Source organism: Epinephelus fuscoguttatus, linkage group LG1 (genome assembly GCF_011397635.1).
Source record: "Epinephelus fuscoguttatus linkage group LG1, E.fuscoguttatus.final_Chr_v1".
Classification (NCBI taxonomy): Eukaryota; Metazoa; Chordata; class Actinopteri; order Perciformes; family Serranidae; genus Epinephelus; species Epinephelus fuscoguttatus.
The window spans coordinates 46010004-46034135 of NC_064752.1; the positions used below are offsets into that span (position 1 = coordinate 46010004).

The following is a 24132-nucleotide window of genomic DNA, read 5'->3' on the forward strand; positions in this document are numbered from 1 at the left end:
CCTTGTTCCTTTGTGAGGCAGTGTTACAACATCTGGTACATCATGAGCCCTTCTGTCTTCTCTTCACCCTTTATTTTCATATCCTTTTGTCTCTCTCTCTCTCTCTCTCTCTCTCTCTCTCTTTCTCTCTCTTTCATGCTTCTTCTCTCTTTATCCTTTCAACCCTGATCTGTTCATCTTACAACATTTTACTCCCCACACATTTTTATGTCTCTTTGACTCTGTTACTGGTATTTTTAGATGCACAGATCCAATTTGATCACTTTTTCTCAGCTCACATGGAAACAACAGTATATTTGCAACCCCTAAAAATACCCTTATGTTGTTTTAACTGTTGATTCAGTGGCATCCAGCCACTGTAATAACTGTCAGCGCTGCAGTTGCCAGTCATATACTTTGTGTTTCTTTCTCTTTTGTCTCTTCTCAAACGCCTTATCTTTCTCCCTCTCTGCCTCTCTGGTCCAGTCTGCTGATGTCTTGCTGTCTCCATCTTTAACCTCTTTCCCTCTTGTCTCTCCTCCCCCAGCCTCCCTCTCTGCCTGCCTGCCCCCATCCAGTCTTTGCGGGTGTGATGGGTAGAAACTGACAGGGGGTAACGAGCTGATTGGGGTCCCCCCGCCTCTTGTATTTCCTGTTCAGACAGTATGAGCTGAAGGAGATCTGGGTGGCTTGACATGATGTGGTTTTGGTTTCTGCTCTGCTTGTTTTTTTTTTTTTTTCGTGTGAAGTGCTTTCTGTGAAAACTTTTGTGAATATGATCACCAAATACATATTTTTGATCAGGGCTAGACTGATACAGAGTTTGTGGTTGATATCGATCTTCATCTGATATGATGCATATAGCGCAGTTTGACTGATTTCATATTTATCATTCCAGTGATTATTATAGTGTTGGCTCATTTCAAGCTGTCCTTCACTGCCTCACACTACTGTGGTGTGCTTTGTAATCTGCAATTGTTAACTGTAGACCACTGTCATGGAGGATACAGCAGGATAAGCACAGGTGTTATTACATTATTGATGGCTCTGTTTCATATTGATGGACCAGAAAGCAATTATCCAGCATGAACAAAACCAGAGCCCTGGAGGTGAAACACCTGGATGGAATGCAGCCATGATTGATGTTAGTTATTATATCTGTGTTTAATAGGTCAAAACGTCTGCTGTGAGAATGGTTGCTCGTTAACGCAAGCTTTACTTTCCATTTCATCTGACAAACTGTCACCCAAATAAAACAATAACATAAAGTTTGCCCTGAAGAACAACACATAGAAGCGTTTTCTGATGTGACACCCATATCAGCAGTGCAACTTTGTTTGTGCAAGTAGCTTTCAAATTAGTTAAATAAATCTGCTTTATGATTTGACAGCTCTATGGTTAAGGTGTGGTTAGGTTTAGGGAAGGATAATAGTTTGAGTTAAAATTAATAACTAGTTAAGGTTAGGGAAACAATATGGTTTGAGTTAAAATAACTAGTTTGTTAAAGTTAGGGGACTTTTGTTGGTGTGGTTACGATAATAAACACTTGGCTAGGTTATGGAACATTTGTATTCATGGTAAAAAAGAAAGCAACATCGGTTGGGAAGGGGAAACAAACAGAGATTTCCTGTGTTAAAGCCACTTAATCAACAAATAAATGTTGGCATTGTATGTTTCTGCAAACCAGCACAAAAACAGCTTGGATATGGTTAGGAAAAGATCATGTTTTGATTTAAAATCAGTTTTGGGAGTACAATTCCAATTAGAAAAGCAGCGATGTCTCAGTAAAAAACAACTTCTTGTTGTGGTACCCCGTGGCTATCCCCGCTAGAAAAACAGCTTGCTGATTGCCACAAAACATCCATGTTTAGGGCCTAAAGCCCAGTTCAGACCAAAAATTTGCGGCATGAATGTTGAAACAAGGGACTTACAATGGGAGATGGTCTATCAACTCTCTGTACCTCTGCTCTAATTTCCAGCATTTCAGGCTTATTTTGTGGCTCAATATAATAGGAGCTTCTTAAAACATGAATGAGGATAGTGATAGTGAGATACTGGCTGAAGTTACATTTGTAGTAATGATGAAATGGTAAAAAACATAAACAGAACGAGCATCAGATGGTCTGTATTCATAATAAATATGTTACAATAATATAAAAAACAGAAGGCTTGGCGGAGATGGCGCAACTGCTGCAGCAAGCAAACAGACTGCCTGAGGTCATTTTGACTTGACCAGCGGACCTTACTACAAGCTGATTGCCTATTGAAACACGTGATGATTTTACTTCTTAAACAAGATGCCGATGATTTGACCATCAGAGTTGCAGGTGACATTATCAGCCGGCTTAAGCCAACCTCAGAGCGGCCAGTTCACACCACTGCAGGTTATCTCTGCAACGTTCTCAAATGGTTTAATCTCATCGTGAATCTTTGGTTTGAACTGGGCTGAAATTTGTCATTTGTTGGTTTTAAACAGTGGTCTGCAGCTTAGCAGGCGTCTTGCCAAGGTGACACACCATCCACCATCTCCTCCACTTTCCGATGACAGAGTCAGCTCATATACTGTTACTTTAGCCCCATTTCCTCAGAGTAGTACGGTACAGTGTGGTTCACTTCAGTACGCTTTTTTTCCGTTTCCACTGCAAAAAGTTGTGGTTGGTACCAATGGAACTTTTCCTAACCGTTTTCGGTACCCGTTCTGTTGGGGTACCTAGAACATGGCTCATGTGCAAATGGATGGCTATGGCTCATGTAACCACTGTTCATATCATGGAGAGTTTAATTAGTAATCTGTAACTATAAAATATAAGGATGTTTTGATGCCTCTTGCAGCAGTTTGGTGGAATCGGGGCTTTTATCACTTTGAAACATTGATGGGATACGTATGACACTTGCAAATGTAACAGATTTGCAGAAACATACAATGCCAACAGGTTCTTCTGTCAACTGAGTTGGTTAAAGTCCAGTGCTTTGGTATTAGTTGTATATAAACCCAAGTTCTGGGACACAGGTTTGCCATTTTAGTATTAAATACTGTGGAAATACAAGGAACATCCTTGTATCAAAGCTACACACTGTTCCGTAAAGTGCAAGGTTATGGGAAGCCCCTGCTAACTGGAAAGGAGCTTATAGAGTTTTATGACGTCTAGTTAAGCAGAAAGCTGCTGAATGAAAGATAACATTTCTGCTTGTGCATCAAAAATATTTTTAAATGGTCTGTATTGAGCATGGCTGGTCCTCTGTTACTTTTAGAATTTGTACAGATTGGTTACTATCAGAATCACAAGTATTTCCTTTTACAAATATGTGATTTGTAAGTTAATTAGTCTTGCACACAATTGACACTCCCAAATGCTGCATGTGCATACTATACAGGACTTTAGTAGTAGTGCTAGTAGTAGTAGTAATACTGTTGGGTTTTATAGTTTACATTATAGTGTTTTTCCACAATTTCTTTAAGGAAACGGACTATTTTGGATGGGTTTTTTTTTATAGATCAAGATATTTTCATTAAAAGCACAAAGTATCAGCTTCAGTCCATTTGACCAATCAATCACAACTTTGCATCCTCTCCTCTCCCCTTCACAGCTTCCCTCCTCTGCTGTTTCTTTCTTTTCACCTCTCCTCTCTCAGTTGACCCTCTGGGACATCTTTTCAGTTCTTTATCACCTGTCTTTCTCTCTGTCCATCCATCTCTGTCTTCTCCTCCTGCTCTCCCCTTTTTCGTCCAAACCAGTGAACCTGCCTGTCTTCCCACTTTGTCTCCTCTCCTGCTCTCTCTCTTTCCGTTCCTCGCTCTTTCTTTCCCTTTCGATTAAAAGTAGGTCATTCTGCAACATTGAGCTACAGCTCCTGCCAAGCATGACATCCACATATACACATGTATTGCCTGGCAACCACGCGTTCGCCCCACAACCCCCCTCATCCTCCATCCTCATTTCCTCCATCTTACCTTCCCTGGAGGTTGTTCTCTGTGCAGAGGGCTGGGTTTGCAATCTGACACTGCTGTGTTTTGTCCCTGCTCTGCTTCCATAGAGGGGCTGAAGGTTAATTGAGCAGTGTTTTGTTGAGGAAAGGAGGGTTAATTTCACACATACATAATGTCTGTACTGTAAATGAGTATAGATGTTCAATGGAAGGGGACAGTCTAAACCATGTGTTGTAGAGGTGACATGTAGAAAGATGATTTATGTAATTTGATGGCACATATATTATATGAATATACTATAACTAGTCCATACCCATTGAGTGCACAGTTGCCCACGTACAGTTTCACATGGTGTGTGTTTGGGATACAGGTCATAGGAAACTGCAGATTAAATAGTCAACTGAACCCATTAAGAAGAGCAATGTATTCAGACAGAGTTTTTGTGAATTTCATAGTGCGATTGCTTTATTGAAAGTACAGTAGTACCATTGTCAATAGTGGGATAGTTAGTGGGCTAAAACTGTACATTAGTAGTTGAGGTAGCACATTGAAAGGCAGATAGTTAAAGTGTTTATATGTTGTATTGACTTCAAAGTGGGGCGCACTGGTAGAATGACTGACTGACAGACAGAATGACACACTGACAGTTTCTGTGATTATGTACAGCATACCATACCATGACTTAGTCATACCAAAAATTAGAAAAAAACAAAACAAAAAAAACCCCATTCGGCCACAGGGGGAGCCACAGCGCTCGGTCGCATTTTAGCCATTTTTAAGCATTTATCTGTTGTTATAGCGCCACCCAGTTGTCAATTAGAGTTAAATTTCTCCAGTCACCTTGAGTCGTCCTGTTCTACATATCTACCAAGTTTAGTAAAAATCCATATTGCAGTTAGGCCTAGATAAGAAATTAGCTCTCTAGCGCCCCCATTTTGTTTGATCAGGTCAATAATGGAGGGGTCCCCTCAGATTATGTGTGGTCATATGCCTACAAAGTTGCGTGGTGGTCGGTGAAACCCTTGAGATGTTATACACCTTTATGTGATGAGCCACGCCCTCTGCAATATTCATTGCCTTATAGAAACCATAACCACAGCATTGTTGAAACACAAAGAAATGTAAAGTTTCAACATATCCGCTACATAATAACACACAACATTACTGTGGTTTACAGAAACATACAATGGCAACATTTTTTTCTGGAGTGGGTTTGGAATTCAGTATAAATTCAATAAAACAGTGAAGAGCAGTGTTTTAGCTGCCAGTGTTTATGTTTGCTCATTGTCTTCTGGATTCAGGTTGCCCTCTTCACTAACACAGAGCTGTTCAGCAGCCAATTCTAACATCTCAGATTTCAGAGCCCCTCACCAGCACATAAATGCATCCCAAGTCAGAGTTCACGCTTTCAACTGCATTACCACACAACAAGGATAATGTTGTCACAGATATTATTACAAAATATATTTGATGTGATGGACTACTCAGCATGAGCATAATTAATGCACTAATGTCAATGGCTGCCAATAAGGTAGGAGAAACACTCTATAGGAGTGCAGCACGCTATAGAAAATGATACATGGTAATGAAGAGAATATGTGATCTGTAGGGATAAAACATGAACAAACCAAAACAACAAAAACAATCTAGTGACAGAACCCAAAACTGAAATACTTCTTAGCTATCAGGTGACAGACTGTAATATATACTATAATACCATAACAGTCAGAAAATTAAGAAACAACATCATCATAATATTTCTGTGCAGTGCTGAATATTGAATCTGGATTCATAAATGCTGTTGTTACACACAAACATGATCCAAACATCTCCCACACTTTTCCCAATTAGCCAATTAGCTCCTGAGAGTGGTTGTCATGTCAACCCCTTTAAAGAACGTCTATACTGAGGAAATGATGTCACTGTCATATAGACATTTCCCTCACAACCTCTTTAGCATGTGACCTGTGACCTTCTTGTGTGTGCATGAGCTATTCATTGCCACGACCTCTATGTATGTGTGTGTGTGTGTGTATGCGTGTGTGTGTGTGTGTGTGTGTGTGTGTGTGGCACAGTAATGGACTGAGTTCAAAGGCCATAGCTGTAGGGTGAATAGGAGGTTGGGGATGTATGGGGGTGGGAGGTAATATGCATGTATAGAAGAGTACATAACACACACACACACACACACACACACACACACACACGGACACAAACACACACCTCTGGGACAGTCATTAGTGAATTGGTGAGTGCTAGACCTGTTATAGATCAGGGAATAGCAGGTGATAGACTGGACGTCAAAGTGCCACCCACCCACACACACACACACACACACACACACACACACACACACACACACACACAGTCCTTATTGTCCCACGAGGCTGTTGAAAGCAGCTCAGAGAAAGCTGCACTAGGGTGTGTTTGATTGAGGGCATCAACAACATCAGTCCTTTCTTTATTCACCTCACACACTGAGTGCAGTCTTTACTATTTACAGTCTCTGTGTGAAGACACACCCAGTTTACTGCTGGACACAGAGCTGGCTTGCTGGCTTCTTCTGTTGTTTATACTTTTTAAAGAAACAGTTCAACACATTTTATTCATATATATAGAAATATTTACTCTGTTGGAGACAAACAGTTAACAAAATCGATGGTGATTAAGCAAATCATTGCAGTTTACAGCAGCTTTTTAGACATGAAAACTGTTTTTCACTGAGACATCATTGCTTTTCCTGCAGGGATTTTGACCCTCAAACCAGGTATTTCAAGCCAAAACAGAATCTTTATCTAAGTATAACCAAGTGGTATTTGTGCCTAAATCTAACTATGTGTAAATCAGTGTGTTGTTGAAACGTAAAGTTTCAATGTACCACTACATAATATCATGCAAATGTATATGTGGCGTGCAGAAATATACAATGCTGACATTTTGTCTGGCAATTGGGTTGAAAGTTTGGAGAGGCATTACAAGAATGTTAATGGTGGTGCATACAAACTGCATACAGAAAATTCTTTAAAATGAAATAAAATAAAATACCATAAAGCTGAAAATATCCTAAAAAGCTACATTGGAAAACCTTTGGAAATGTGAATAATTGATCATTTCATGTCGGCAGCATTTCTGATTTTGGAACAAAGGTCTTGAGAAGGCTACAGTCTGAATTTGGCTTCCTGCCTGCAAATCATTTTTTTGGGTGATGAGAGTAGAATGACAATCCAGGTTGTCAGTATTTCACTTGCAGAGAATGTATACAGTAATATTGTCGTAAGGCAATCTGTATCTCAGCAGGATAATTTGACAGAAGTCCCATCTATTGGGATCTGAGGATAGATTTAGAGCATGACTAATGGACTGTAATCACATTACGACCAAATGTAGCTCCTTGCTTTTAGCTTCTGTACACCAGACTCACTATAAGTTACTGAGAGTGATTATTTACAATCAAAGGTCCATCTACTCCGTGTTCATCTTCCAATTCAGACTTTGTTATTTGATCTTAAATTAGTGTTAACAGAGTAAGCTTAGAGGATGCAGTGAATTAAACCAGCTGTCTGATTGCGGAAGTTTTTCTTTTTCTTTTCTTTTTTTTTTTTTTTAGGACAAACTGCATTTAATTGACAACCCTTGCTTCATGTGAGCATTGTAGCATTGTTGAGTGATAACAAAACAGTCCTTTATTAAATATAAGTAGAAAACAGAGCAGCTGTGCATCTGGTCTCTGATGATCAGGCAGAATGTATGTGTTCTGCTGATCAAACTGATAAGAGTGGTAGATGGATAAACCATCAAGATCTATCATAGATAACATGATAAGCAGGTCAAGTGATCGCCAACTGTATAGTTGTATAACATAGTACAAAATGGAAACACTCAACTAAGACTCAAGTCAAAGGGACAGTTCAACCCCAAATCAAAAACACATATTTTTCTTCTTGCCTGTAGAGCTGTTTATTAGTCTAGATTGTTTTGGTATGAATGTCCGAATGTTGGAGATATCAACCATTGAGATGAATGCCTTCTCTCCAATGTAATGGGAATAGATAGCACACAGCTTGTGGTGCTCAAAGCTCCAAAAAGAAAATACATTTGAAAAATTCAACATCAATGTCTCTTTCAAGAAATCATGACCCGGCTGCTCAAAATAATCCACTGACCTTGCTGCGAGCAGTTTCATGTAGGAACTATTTTCTTTCTACAGAACTACACCCACCAACAGTACCACTGTGCAGAAGTAAGCGTGCAATTACTAAGTGCTCACCTAGCACCACTGAGCCAGCTAACGTTACAGATCAGCTGAGGAAGACACCATTGCTGTTTACATCTCGCTCTGTCACAAGCCTCTCGGCCATACATAAGATGCATGCTTCCTTCTGTGTGATGATGCGGTTGTTGGGTGTGGTTGGCCAGTAGATCAGTTTAGGGTTTACAGAAAATGTTGTTAGGGTGAAGATGGGTCTGGTTCGGGACTTCAGGTGTGGTTCTCAGCCAGCTAAGACAGTGGTGTTGCAAAACCAGATGATACAGAGAGTTTCAGTGTGTGTCAGTAGTAATACACAGCGCTGCAGCCTTACTCACATACACAGTCTCCTCAAGTAGGGCATACTACTACTGTGCCCTTTGGCAATGCACTTAACCCAGTTAAACATTTCTCCCCCAGATGTTCAATATGTGCTATAGTGTAGTCGGGAGGGGTTTAACTGCTTAAACATGTATCGGATGAACTCTTTAGTCATCAGAGAGAGTTAAGGATGATGTAACAGTTTATGAATACTGATCATTTGAAAGTGTAACCACTCTGAATATACTTTTCAGAATGCAGCTGAGTACATTTAAAGATGCTTTCACATTCATATGGTGTAAATAATTTAATAGCAAAAATAAGTAATTTTCAATCATATCCTTGTCAAAGCAAAGGCATATTTGTAAAGTGTTTATTATATTTATTGAGGTAGACCTTAAATTGCCCTCTGTAGACACATGCAGAGAATGTTATGTTTTTTGTGTGTGTTCAGTACATCTTGTCTTGTCTGTTGCCACTCTTCCCCTGTGTCTGGCATTTGGCACTGCGGCTTAAGGAGCTAAGCTGTCCTTCCTCTCTGTCTCCACACTTTCGCTCTCTCTGTCTGTGTGCGATCCACATCCTCCTCCCCGTCATCATTATCCACTTGAATATTACTATCTGACCTGTTGAAAGTCTGCTATCTGACTTCTAAAAAGGATGTTGATCGACACGTTTCTCTGTCTTGTCATGAATGTGTCCTGCCGTCACATTTACTACAATCAGACTTTCTATACTGATTCTTGGTCAAACAAGTCTCTTGGTCTCTAAAGGCTTTTGACGGATGCGAAAAATGCAGAAATATTTTATGACGGATGAAAGTTTTGGTCTCAGTGTGCAAATGTAACATAGCACAATTTGAGGTTGACTTTGGACAAAAAAGATGGACTCTGTGGAGTCCAACAAGACCTGGCCCCATCCACCCAGTCCCAACTGGACCCAGTTATTTTGTCACATCAGTTGGTAGTCATGTGAATCAACCACAATCTTTCCCTAATCCTAACTAAGTGGTTTTGTCATCTAAATGCCCAGACACACCAAATTGACTTCAGGGAACTAGAATGAAAGCAGACTGTTGTTATGCTTCACGTCACCTGTGTTTCAGCCAAAAGTTGCACATGAACACACCACCAGCACGTACGTTCTGAGCCTGCGTGAGAGGAAATAACTCTCCACACCAGCAGATGGCAGTAGACTGTATTTGTCATTTAGAGAAGGAAACCGGAAGACCGTCATGACGCTAGTTAGCCAGTTGGCACACTAACAACACAATCCAATGTTGAAAGAACAGAGCATATATACCGTACCAGTCAAGAATACCACAAACCATCACAAAATGTTTCTGTTAAAGAGCTCAATGACTAAAGAAAAAAATCTCGCCTTATGTACAAGTTTGTTTTGATCTCACTTCCTCTTGACTTTTGCTTTTTGTTTACTTTCCTCAATTCTGTTTCTCTTCTCGTGCGCTGAGCTGAACTGCTCCACTGTTGCCAACGCTGATTCAACATTCCAAATCAGCCAACAAAATGTTGACAAAGGCCGATGAGGGGCAACGCAATGTGTGTCAGGGCCTTACTACCTTACTACCGACCCCTTCTTAATCACAAGTCGTCATGTGACTTAATTGCTGACCCCTTCTGTGTCAAGGTAAGGATGCCCTTGGTGTCATTATAGGGGCAGCCTTTTACACTGTGTTGCGTTGGGCCTCTGCTCATCTCAGCTTGATTCTCAAAGCTACATTAGCCGCTAAAGTAGAGTTTGGTTTTGTTGTGTTGACGGAAACATTGTTCTTATTGTAGCGCAAACTGTTTATACATACAGTGATGTATGTTTAAAGATAGTGTGTTTTATATTTTTTAGATGCTTTTCCACAGACCTCCAGGCAGACTGTGTGTCAGTGTTGGTTTGTGTATGTGCAGCAGCAGCAACACAGACAAGAAGGATACAAAGGAAGAGGGAAAGAGCATCCTGTGATCCTGAGGGCAGCGGCTGGCGTACAGACGAGCTCTTTGAAAGCACACACACATAGTTGAAGAAATAACACTGCTGCAGACAGTCCTAAGGCGTGTGTGTGTGTGTGTGTGTGTGTGTGTGTGTGTGTGTGTGTGTGTGTGTGTGCTGCCACTGTCTGCTCTGCTGTATTTACTGCTTCTTCCTGCACTCAGACTTACACCCACTAATGAGCAGTCAGCACATCTTTCTGGCGTCTTCTCTTTAGACTTACTTTATTGCAAACTGTCTTTCTTTGCACACAAAACTTGAGCTGGTTTAGCTGTAAACATATTCAGTATTACTGTACACCATAGCCTGTCAGTGGGTCCAGTCAGAGTAACCTCAGATATTGCTTGTTTGGAATAATTTATTAGCGTACATGGCTTCCATATCTGTTTAACTCTGGTGTGATGCTTCCTGTTTAAAGTGATAAAGAAACTGTGTGTGGTCATTTGTTTGTTGAAGAGGACTCAAGAGGTTATTGTATTGTTTATTTGTTGTCTTTGTGTCTCATCAGGTCTTTTGAGTGGTCACGACAGAGTGGGTGGACAGACAGAAACTAATTGTCCACATCAGTGAACGTAAGTCAGTGTTTCTGTTCAATCAGTGCTGCACATTAGACATGAGTATTCACAAGAATGGACTGTACAGAGTTCACTAGCTGCCTAATCGTCAGGTAAATAGCCTAATTTCTCATTTAGGACAGGGTTTTGTGTGTGTGTGTGTGTGTGTGTGTGTGTGTGTGTGTGTGTGTGTGTGTGTATTTATATGTACAGTTATGTAGACATACATGCATATAGAAGTTGGTCTTAATCAGTTTAATTAGGGCAAACTAATTGTACTGAAAAATATTGGGAATAAAAGTCTCTTAAATAATGTTAAATTACATGCCAAAGGTTTTTTAGTTATAGGAGCAAATTTATAACAGTTTTTCCTCATACAGCAGTTCATATCATATCCTATGAAAATGCCCACAGACAACAGTTCGTATGATATCCTACGGAATAGTGCCCCATGAAATGATGTTAGGTCCTTAACGTAATCTTACATAATGAACATAAAGTTACGGAGGTTAGGTTTATAAAAGTAAGGTCTCCAAGGGCCAGCTCGGGACTGCCTCTCTCTTTATCTTCTTTACACAATAGCCATGTGATTGCAGCTTTCCAAAATACATGGGTTATGCACAAATTGGCCCATCATTACATGGGATATGTATGAATTTTGGTGCACACAGCCGTGACAGAATAATAATTGGAATAGGAAAAAAGAGTTTTTACTTAGTTGTGATAAACTGAAATGACATTTGGTTTTGTTGGTCATCAGTTATCAGTCATTATTGGAGGAGGCAGGTTGTCCTCTAACTGGACTATTCTATCCCCGACTCCTCCAGTCAAGATATCAAACTCCAAAGGGCTCACGTGAATGTTTAACTGACTAGAAAGTATCATCTTGTATGGTAGTCTCAGCCACCACCAGCGTATGAATGTGTTAGAGAATGGGTACTGTAAATGTGACATGTAGTGTAAAAGCTCTTTGTGTTTACAGAAAACTAGAAAGGTGTTATACAAGTGCAGGTCCATTCACCATTTATAAGTCATCAGTCACTGAGTGTCACTACTCAAGTGAGAGGAGCTGCAGATTTATGGGAATTTATCCTAATGTTTTATTGATAGAAACTGCCCACATGGTACAAAAAGTAGCCTACATAATTGTGACCTGCACAAGTAAATAATTCGTGCTCCTCCTTACCTCTGACTTATCAGAAAAGAGCCTTTACAAAACCACATCATCTGAAAATCACAGCTTAATGTCCAATCACCCAGCTCCTATAAATATTCAGCTGGTGAATATTAAACTTAACCTCATTTTAAGTTGTTGACATGGCTTGCTGATGGCTGATTCTTCTTTTGCCTTTAACATTTCCTGCCTGCAGAAGGGTGTGCTGTTAAATGTCTATCCATGATTTTTGTGTAAGTGGATGTGATTTCAGTGGGGAAGGGACACCAGCTAACAGGAAGAGAATGAAACACTGGTGTCATGGTATAGCTCTATTCACACGGTACTAGTATTACAAGAGGACCTAATGTGATTTAGAAATGACCTGCCCCATAAAAAAAAACACTACACAGCACCACTAGTGTAGATGTACAGTGTTAACCTCCTTTTCTTTTCTTTTTTTAATGTGAGTTACACAAACATGTTTTCACCTTATCTGTCTCGTCATCCCATCATCTTTGGAAATTTCACTCTTTAGATGGATTCAAGCTTGCTTTTATTGTGAATGGGTCTCTATGTTGTGTACTGAGATAAGCCTCCTGCACCCAAAATGCTGTCAAATTTTCATTCACAACTGCTTACACAGTCCCCAAAATTCTCGACCGGGAAAGAGGCAGAACAGGGGAACAGATAAAACAAAAAACCTGCATATGACCCCAAATCACCGTAATGCTGATTTGTATAGGACTAATATTATCACATGACCTGTGTGTATGGCAAAATATGGTAGGTCATTTGCGGTGGAGGTTTTACTTGACAAATTATGGACATGGTGGATTAAGATCACAGACGACCTCCACAATTAGACTAGAGGTCCACAGGAAATACTACTCCTGTGCGAATAGGCCTTATGTATGTATTACCTTTGTGCAGTTGCTTACTAGTTTGTGATTTCCTTTGACTGCTGGCTTGTTTATACATACAGTATTTATTTATGTGTGAGCAGGGCTCCCAGCAGCTATGAGAGTACTGTGTTGCTGAGGGTAATTGTGTGTGATGGATGTAGGGCTATTTTTGGGGCGTTTGTACAACAGAATTGGTGATGCCGTGGTAGTGGTGGTGGTGGTATATATGGAGGTCAGAGAAATGGCTGGGGGGACAGATAATGTGTGTTTTGCCTCCAGCTTTGCCACTGTCTCAGAGCAATAAAAAACAGGGGAGAAATGTTCAGGATTTGTATTTAGAACGAGCTTTTCAGCAAGAGGGAAAGAGGGTTTACATGAAAAAAATCCACCCAGACTTACGTCTTAACTGCCTTCCTTTTCATCATGCTAACTTCTAGTAGCATAGATCTGTATGACCTACATTCACTTTATATACTACATGCAGTGAATTTATAATGTATAAGAAGTGGGATTAAATGTACTGTGTGTCACATTAATAAGTGGGGAACAGTATCGATTAACTGTTAATTATGTGGCCCTCCACCAACAATTAAAGGGATAGCCCTGATTTTTTGATGGTGATGTCACACCCCCAGGCAGGCAGAAGAACTACCACAGAAGCAGAGCAATGTACTGCTGTGGATGAGGGCAGCAGCAAAACGTATTTTAGCCATCTTATAAGAATAAATGCAATAATCATTGTGAGTTAAAGTGTACGCTATATTTAGAATATTTTCACAGATTTACTTTGCCGTCAGACAGTGATTACCATCATATCAGTTTATGCTCCCTTAAAAGCCACCAGACCCCTTTGCCAAATATAGTAACGAACCAGCAACTCCCCCTGTACTACAAGATAGTTACTGGTTTTATCTGTTAGTTAGTTTGTATTATTGTGTGACTTTGGTGATTCCAACTTAATCCTTTAAAACACCAATAAAAGTCACACAATAACACTAAGGGCCAGTCCCAATATGTTGGCTGGTTAGCTAGCTATCTAGCGAGCAGAAGTCCCCTGTTGTCTGTCGTTCATCAAAGGAAGCATGATGCATAATGCAAACGTGATCGCAGTGGCGGCTCCTGTTCTTTCAAGGAGGGGAAGCTCATTTTCGGCCTACATCATAAAATGTGTCCGTTAATTTATACGTAAATTCTACCCTCTGGGGCTGCTGCGCGAGGCTAGTGTTACTGCCTGTGAATGCTTTGGGACGGTGGAGGGGCTCACAGCAGCACCCGCTGCTCGTTGGGGACAGTAACTACAGAGCAACAGAAGTCAGGGTCTCCAAACACAAGTACAGTCTCCAATAACACCAGAAAAAGATGCTAGATTTGTCGCTAGTCATTTTTAACAAGGAAAAAGTCACTAAGAAGATTGGAAAAGTCTCCAGATCAACTCGGAACTATGGAATGAAAGTTGAAAAATGCTCCGGTGGTGGTTTATATTTCAAGATCGCTGATTCGCTCATTTCGCTGTCAATCAAAAAGGGATTCAGCCTCAGACAGATCATCCAATCATCATGCAGAAGCCTCGCGTCCAGGCCAGCCGAGGCCAGCCCACTGCCCCATAGACCCGATGGGCGGGACAAAACCAAGCATTTATCCAATGACTAGTTTCGCTGCAGTGGAACAACCCACTCTATGCTTCCCCACTGAAGTCTTTGGACGCTGAGCTTCCACTGTTTAATGCACTGTGGCACTACGGGAATGAATGAGAAGAAAGTCACGTCAGTTACCTGTGATAAATAGCTGATTCTGAACAAAAGTTGAACGAGTTCTAGTGCATATTTAGTTAATGAAATGTAAACACAACAGTACACATTTGACCACTTATTTTTTGACATTTTAGGGGAAGCTGCTTCCCTTGCAGTCTTAGAGCAATCGCCACTGCGCAATCGATACGATGAACTCAACTGGAGACTCCATTGTAGATGCCGGTTGGAAATGTAGATGGCTCACAGCTTCCTGTTTAAAATAGTTATGTATTTCAATATTCACTTTGCACTAAATATGTTCACTTTAATCCATTGCTCACTGCTCATTATTATTATTATTATTATTATTATTATTATTATTATTATTATTATTATTATTATTAATTGCTGTTTCTTGTATTTTTTGTACTTTTTTCTGCATGCCTAGTTTTTTAAGTTTTTAAATATTGAAATCTTTAATTTGACTTTTTACCCTTGACTGCTGTAACACTGGAATTTCTCAATTGTGGGATCAATAAAGGTGTATCTTATCTTATCTTATCTTATCTTATTTTATCTTATCTTATCTTATCTTATCTTATGCCTGAACGTAACCGACGCGGTGGCATAGTGAGTGGTGTCCCAGTTCCTAGGGAAAGATTTCAACCCCTACCCCTTGTTGCTTCATTTCGAGGGCCAAGGGTTAGTGGGCAGGGGCTTGGGGTAGGGCCAAGGGCTAAGGGGTAGTGGTCAAAGGGGGGTATTGGGATTGGGCCTAAGTAACTCACCCATGGAAGAAGCAGTAGACCAGAAAATCCTGTTTTCTGCAAGGTAAAATTACTGTATTTATCAAAGGAGTCTGGTGGCTTTAAAGAGAGAAAAGATATTGGCTTCAGTTCCCCATTGGAAGGACTCTCTAAGGTAGAGGTAAACATTCTAAATATAGCTTAAACTGATATTGACATTTTTTCGGTGTCTAAAATATGATTTGATGCTGCCCCCGTCCACAGCAGTACATTGCACAGCTTCTGTTGTGGTACTATGTGCTGCTCCAATGGGGGTGTGCCGACCACCATTTACTATAGGTAATACACTGACTATGCATAAGTATCTCATACAGCCCACTTCAAAAAATCCATACTATTATTGAAACTTTTGTACAAAGTTGACAAATAGTTTGTGCTGTTCATGGTTTATCCTGTAGGAATGATTTCCCCTTGAAAATAATGAAAATTGACATAAATGCCTCATAACTGTCTCAGATCTGAATCACTACAAATGAACTGATCCTTGTGCCAAATAGTTTGCTCTGACAGAGTATGTTACAACAGCAAAGCATTCTTGTAGTGATAAGTAAAGGACCTGAAATGAAGGAATAATTACATAATCAGTGTAAAGACTAAATTTTTGGATGCCTGTAAACCCATGATTTTTGCAGTTTGCCCATTGGCAATAATGGTGGACATACACGATAAGTGCAGTGCTCTTGTCCAATAGATAAATTATTTGCAAAAAACACATTTTTGATGGTCAAGTTACAAATATGAACTTCCAATTGCAGGCTTTTTATGGACTTTTTTTATGTTTATGTTTTCCTAAAAAAGTACTGGACCAAAATTCATGCATATCCCATGCAATCATGAGTCAGTATTTTGTCATGTGTCAGTTCAGAGGAGGACCCAAATACAAACCAACAGACAGTCTGAGTTTCTAAAAAAAGAAGTGAGCTTTAATGTAGCCGATGGAAAACATTCAGTATAGGCATGCAACTCAAAGCCCAAACGAAAACAGAATAAAAACCAATCAGGAAAAACATGATGAACAGGAATGAGCACAGGAATAACGCATAAAACAGGAAGTAGATTAAACATGAATCAACAACATGAAACAAGACACAAACAGAAAACTCTCAAACAAAGTCCACAGGACAACAGAATCCAAACAAACCCAGGATCATGACATATTTATTGTCTAACCCATGTATTTGGGAAGGCTTTAGTCACCTGACCAATGCACTGACAGGAATGATTAAGGAACTAGTCCCTCAAGGATGTAGATTGCGGTGGTGGATGGGTCACATATCACAGGACTTACCCCCAGGACTTTCAGCAGGAGACAGGTGTTCAGAACTGTGGGAACTTTTGAGTGATCTCTGAATCATTTTAAGGTACGTCCTCACCATGTTTCTCTTCTCAAACCTAAAACTTGTACCTTTATGTTTAGGTTTATGTACAGAACTTAATATAAAGCACCTAAAATCGTTTGTGGGGAGCAAATTATATGATCTGTTGTGTGTGCATTTTCTTAGGATATCATAAAGTGAAGTATTGCACAGATGTAAGTGTGCGGAAATCCTCTCTACAAACTGTCTTATAAGGATATGTTGCCAGTTGACTTGTCCCATTTTTTATATATTCTTTTTGCATTAAGTGACAGAATCACGGTGTTTACTTTTCAGGGAGTTGAAAACTGCAGTTAGGAAATAGAAGTAGCAAAGCCTAAACGTAAGCTATTACAAAGCAGAACAAGGATAAGGTGTGCACAGACAAACACAAGCATTCATGTACACACATGGATACAAACTTGCCTTGTTTATCTGCGTGGGCATTAAAATTCATGTGTACTCTACAAGCATAATTACATGCAAAATCATTAAATGGAATTCAAGTGTGAAATGAGGGATTCTCCAGTTTTAGGACATGTTTACATACACATATACACACACTAAAATACACACTCAAATTCTAGTCATTTCACCTCCTCAGCTCGTTACCCATTGTGTTTGTGCCAGTAGAGCACCATTAGCACCCAGCAATATCCAAATCGAGTCTAATGGAATCTCACAGTAATGGAAACAATGGGATAGCGGCAGTTGGCTGTGTGAGTGTTTGTGTGTACTGTGTTGGGGATGGGCATAGCTGAATAGGAATGCACTGTCTGCATGAACAAAGAGGAAACACAACAATGAACTTAATGTGTGATTGCACACAGCTAAAGGAAATGATGACAATAAAAGACAAAAATAAGACAATTAAAGATCCATCTGTCCATTATGTTTAAAGACTAGTCTCTAGACTAGACTAGAAGTCTACAGTGTACTCCATTGTCTTCAATATGTGATCTACATTGCCTTGTATTTGTAGCTATAACAGTTATGCTTATCATGCTTTCATTCACAGTTTATTTGATGGTTAGGGATTGTTTAGCTCTTGCATTTTAAATTCCCTCTTTTAGGACAAATAAAACATATGAGGGCTGTGATAAGAAAATTAGTCTTAAGATGAATGGATTTAGTCTCCATTTGTCCTCACAAGACTGGGAAATGTATTATCTTACATTTATGATCAGATATCATTGGTCCACTCTCATTTGAAATACATGAAGAAGTTGTATAATATTTGAAGAACAGTTGTCTTAGCTGTCTCATTTCTAGAAGTAGGTTAACATGTTTTTTTTTTTAAAGCTCTGTGTCATGATTTGCACTTTGAGCGTGCTTCTAGCCAAACTCATGGAAGGTCACTAAGCAGTGCTCACTGATACACAAAACACTATATACACATAGCACAAATTAACATGTTAATTTTAGAAATAGCCTGCAACAGGCCAGTCTGTTTCTGTTAGAGCCTGTAGCACAGGACACAGAAGGAGAGGCCAGACGAAATTGCATCCATTTGTCTAATGGCTTCTGTGATGCACCCTTTGATGTAATGTTAGGAGAAGTACTCAGTGTGTGTTTGTGTGTGTGATGATAATGTGTGCCTAAGGTCATGGACCTCAGGCTAAACCAAGGTAACTCTGACCTGGTTGTGTATCAGCTAGTCTTTTAGGTCACCTAGTGTGTGTGTGTGTGTGTGTGTGTGTGTGTGTGTGTGTATCTGTCTCCCAGCATGTGTAAACCAAACTGTGTCAACTAGAAATGTGAAACAACCTACAATCTAGTACACTACCATACTGTCAGAGCAGCAAGCTAAACCAAACCCACCAGCTCTGTACAGCACTTGTGCATGAATGTTTGTGTCCCCTACACTATCCTGTGACACCTTTGACCTGCACATTGATCCTCCACTTTTTGGAGCCACTGCCATGATCAGGGCCACAACCATTTTTTTGTGACTGACACCAAGCAAGGCTTTGCAAGAATGCCAGATTGAAAACAAGTGTTAACTCCAGTGTCCTCCTGATTTTGGTATAGTGCTATTTGGTTCTTGGTTTTATGATGTATTTACACTGAATGTGTTTTTCGCGGGGCATTCACATACAAAGATATTTCAATCAAAAGATGCAACTTCACACCAGGCAATACAAATGACAGGAACACCCGAAAAATGCGCCATTTGTGTATTTGTGTAAGATGAACTTTTTCAACTAGTGCGAGAACTTTGCATGATGCTGTGTCACTAAAGCCCATCAGCATTGAGATCTTGTATAGATTTTCCTAAGAACAAACTTATTGTTGCTGTCTGTAGACACACATAGCTCTATGACTCAACAGCCCCCCTTTATACAGAGATCAGGCCATATAGCTGCTACGAAATCCTTTGTTCATGCTTCCTTTACATTTTTACACAGAACCAAACAATGTCAGCATCTTGCTGCTTCAGTGTGTGATTTTAAACAGATTGCCATCATTGTGAAATCAAAAGAGGCGTGATGGGAGTGACATGTAACACAAGTTTTGGCCTCTAGTGTGACATATAACATACACGTTGGCAGTGCTTTATAAACTATAACAATGGCATAATATGGCAGTAACAATCTTTTACTGTCCCTGTCATATGGCGGCTGATCTCATCCTCTGCTCAGAGGGGAGGGAGCTTCTGGAGTTCGTTGTTTTCCCAGTTTGCGGACATTTTTACCTGCTGTACTTAGCTGCTAACTGCTATCAGCTACTTTTTAAATCTCCCAGCGAGGGAAGGCATAACATGTCATCAAATGTCACACCTTTGCAGCCCAGGATCCTATCTTGCTGGCTGTTCCATTTATACAGACATCATTTCTGCACTGTTACTTCCTCTGATGCTGGCTTAAGGGTGAGACATCTCTGTTCCCCTCATTCAGTGATTGTACCTTTTAAACAGAACAGTAAGACAGCATAATGGTAGGAAATGCCTGCATTGAAGAGGCAGTGTAAAAGGGCCCATTCTCAGTACTGTACAGAATCTGAACAAAAAACGAGGGAGTTCTGAATTAAATTTGAATTAAAATTAGTGAATGAAGCCATAGGACTACATGGTAAGTTCTGAAAGTATGTATCTGTGACTCGTATATGCTATTTTGTTGAGCTAATTTAAGTTTGTTTGGTACAAGATTGTCCCGGGAATGGAGCCTCCATGTTCACATTATTTGATTTCAGCTATTGGTAGTGGTTTACTATGAACCAAGTTAGTCGTTAGCTGCCTTCCTCAGTAGAACTGTTAGCACAGATGACAAAAGCTAAAATTTGCTTCACATTAAAAGTGAACCCAGCATTAGTGAAGAGTGTAGACAACCACATGTCTCCTCTAAGCGACAGCTTCTGGGGCTGAGAAATGAAGCCAATATGGAAGTGCCAAAAACTGCAGTCCCTCTTATGGCCTCTTGAGGCTGGCAACCTTACAGCAGAAATAAACATGTTTACAGCCTACTACAAAAAAAAAGGTCTTGGTCTCTGTGGCAAATTTCCCCCTTCATGACAACTGTATAGGGGTGAATATTTATATAACTCACCTGGTTTCTTTTTTTAAGGCTTAAATTATACATAATTACGGGCTTGGTCACTTTGAGTGACAGGCTATCAGCCAAAATACCGAATTTGGGGCTTTAAAACAGCAGTCCACAAACCAATGGGTGACATCAGGGTGGCCTCTTCCATTTTTTATGCAGTCTGTGATCTCTAATACCATTGGCGTTGTCTGCCACTTCCACCATCCACCTCCTGGCAAAGTCTAATGCCTGCATGATAACCCTCTATTGGGGCACCGGGAAAGAAAACAGATGTTGAGCACAACATACCCCCATTTTATCCTGTTGAATTTGTCTAATTAGAAGGCAGCTAATTCTGGGCTTGAAAAACTATTTGCAATATTAATATGTTATTTGTGAAGCAGGATTCTGCCAACATTTGTGATTAGATTGTAAAAATAGTTGGATATCAGTTTTGTAAAATAGGTCCCAGGTTTTAGCAGCCAGCAGTATACATGCTATTCTCCACTGCCATGTGAGGTAATGTGTAGTATGTAGTATATGACGTTCATTGACCCTTTTTTCTCGCCTGCATGTGCGCTCAGCCTCAGAGTATCACTGTGTGCCGTCATTTATAATGCACTGCAGTGTGTAGAGAAGGTTCCACATGTGGGAAGAAACACTGACCTATTTCAGAGCTTTCACTGCCATTCTCTTTCTTTTATGTCCATGTCTCTCTCTCCCTCTGTCTTCCCTCTTTATCTTGATTTCTCTCTCTGTGACTTCTCTGCTGGGAACAGATCTGCAATTCAAAGCAGATTTCTGTTTTAAGGCTCATAGTGGATTGTGTGGCATGCTCTTTCCCTAATCCCTTCCTTTTACTGTTCTTCTCCTCTGGTGTGCTTTGGTGTGTGTGTGTGTGTGTGTGTGTGTGTGTGTGTGTGTGTGTCTGTATCTTCTAAAAAGAGTTCAGTAATTAACAGAGATGGGGTGATGCTGGTTCAGGTTTCATAACAGCTGGGCTACAGAGATGTGTGTGTGTGTGTGTGTGTGTGTGTGTGTGCGCGCGCGCACGTGCGCTGAGCGGGATGAGGGTGTGTCGGGGTGCGTCTTCATTCATGTGTGACCATGTACTGTACTTCCCCGTGCATCTGCAGCCATGCATGGTGTGTGTGTGTGTGTGTGTGTGTGTGTGTGTGTGTGTGTGATTGGCACCTCATGCCAGCCTATGCTGGGGTAGTAGCTCCCTAGGGGCAGATTAGCTATTTAGTTGGATAGTGTTGGACTGACATACCACCAGATGGTTTATGCATAATGTGTGTGTGTGTGTGTGTGTGTGTGTGTGTGTGTGTAGGGTAGGTGTTTGCAGGTTTTGGGTGAAATCTGACTACTGCCCCGAGGCCAAAAAGCTGTTGTGTCCCCTCTGTTGTGAAATCAGTCTGTTATTTCACAGCTCCAAAATTAAAGTAAAAAAAGGCTGATTTGGATCAATTTGTGAGCAAAACAGTTTGTATGATCATCAGGAAATAGCATTATCATAGACTTCTTCTAATGTAACTCCACAGTGCTAATATGCTTCATGCTGATTATTGTACGGTAAAGCATTAGTAAATAATCAAAACATTTGTTTGTTTGTTTGTTTTATCATTTTAGCTTTTCTAAGGGAGTTTTTGTAATTTTGCTGGATAGCTTTATCAACATAAAACAGAAAAAAAAATCTGTAAATCAGCCCAAGTGACATTGAAGGCTAATTTTCATCCTCATGAACAGATGCTAAAAAAGAAAAATAAAATAAATAAAAGGTAAATGCTAAAACATGAGACCAAACCTCTGTGTAATAGTAGCACAGTAGTAGTAGAGAAAAGTTGTTTTAAGTCAACAAAGGGCTCTTTACAGCAGTGCACAGGACATTGCATGCATATTTATGCATTCAAAGTTTTAGTATAATACATATTATACATATTATCAAGCAAGGTGTCTCTTGATACATATTGTAAAACCTCAATAAAAACTACCTACAACACTTAAAATAATAATAATTATTATTTTAGCCCCACTCTATAACACTACACTTCACCATGAAATATGATAATTAGAAATTTAAATAAAAAAATTGGAACATTACACAAGTCACGTGATCAACAGGAGGTAGTATCATTTGAGTCCTCTGAAGGCCATGGGAAGACCAAAAGTCACTCCTGTCATTTTTTTTTTCCAATGATAGTTTTGCTAAACTACTTGAAGGTGCTTAGTGTTCTCATACTAAAAGCATGTGGCTACATTTCGTGTATTTGCTAATGCTAGACTAAAAACTCAGTTACTCATATGGCCCATCTTCCACTGAGAGACATGATGTAGAAATAAATAAAACAGCCTGAAACTGACCTCTACACATTTTGAATAGTTACAGTAAACACGTGTTATTAGATACAACGCTGGGGAAAAAAGATAAAAAAAAATGAAGTTTAATTTTAAAGAGGTACATCATACAAATGGCACAGGTTCAACACCGATTATCCACCATTAGCTACTGCTCATACCACACCAAGTGAAGCTGTAGCAGTAAAACCCTATACTGTATTGAGTGAAGGTGCGTTTAATTGCTTGTGCATTTCATTTATAAAAGGAGGACTAATGTTTCCTCTTTCAAAGATTTAATAGTCTTGCTGTAATTACTACAATGAGTTAATTATATTGATGTATTATTTTTGGAACCATACTAATAGAATAATAACCGTTGAGGTAATTGTAACTATATTAAACATTTAAATTAAGGGATACAACTTCAGTCTTCTTTGTTTATTCATACAGTGGCCTGGTGGTGCCCAGTGCAGTCTCAGCCCTCCTCAGCACCTCAGCTGTCCTTTATGTTATGTCATATTCACTGCCCTCATTTTCCCATATTTTCCAGGAGATACGAAATGGCAACCTTATGGTAAACACCCACCCCCACACTCCCACCTGTTTTTTTTTCTTTTTTAAAAATTGATCCTGTTGTCATAGCTTTGAGCTGTGGTGTGATTTGAAGCAGAGTGAAGCATTGATCCTGGTGGGGGATGGCAGCATGAGGGACAGGGATTAACAGTGGGCAGGTGGTCCTGCCATGGTTGCCAGTACACAGACCTGGCTGTCATGTGGAGGTGGTGGGGAGTAAATTAGAAATCTTTGGCTTGTGGGCTGGCTGCTGAATAATGTGGCAGGAAGAAGGGTTGAAACCACTGATTTTAGAAAAACATGGATGTAATGTCTGTGCTTTCACCAGCCTACAAGCTCCTGCGAGATCAGTCTCAAGCACCTATTCAGGTTTACCACTCAGTGCCATCATTGTAGCTGAGGCCAGAAAGAGGTATGAGGCAAAAGCCAAAGGAACAACCCAGTTGCCAGAAAAAAATGTTGGCATTGTACATTTTTGCACACCACGGATACGTTACATTTCTACATTATTTTGTAGTGGATACATTGAAACTTTACATCTCAACAGTGCTGTGGTTAACATGTGGTTAGGTTTAGGAACAAAAACTACTTGGGTGTGGTTAGGAAAGATCATGTTTGGGCTGAAAAAACATAGTTTTGGGGGCACAATCCCTGGTTTTGTTGTGTGTTGGTTTGAACAGTGGTCTGTAACTTGGCAGGCATGTCACCTAGGTGACATCT

General features: G+C 40.0%; 1 protein-coding gene across 21 annotated transcripts in view; it reads left to right on the forward strand.

Moving 5' to 3' along the window:
* Positions 1–24132, forward strand: part of nfasca (neurofascin homolog (chicken) a) — a 203796-nt gene that overhangs the window by 89338 nt on the left and 90326 nt on the right. For 19 of the 21 annotated variants that reach the window (XM_049566611.1, XM_049566691.1, XM_049566552.1 and 16 more), the window contains one exon: positions 10984–11047. The exons of the other annotated variants lie outside the window; for them this stretch is intronic. The gene's annotated coding sequence lies outside the window, so the exon portion shown is untranslated. The remainder of the gene's footprint in view (positions 1–10983; positions 11048–24132) is intronic. 21 annotated transcript variants of the gene reach the window in all.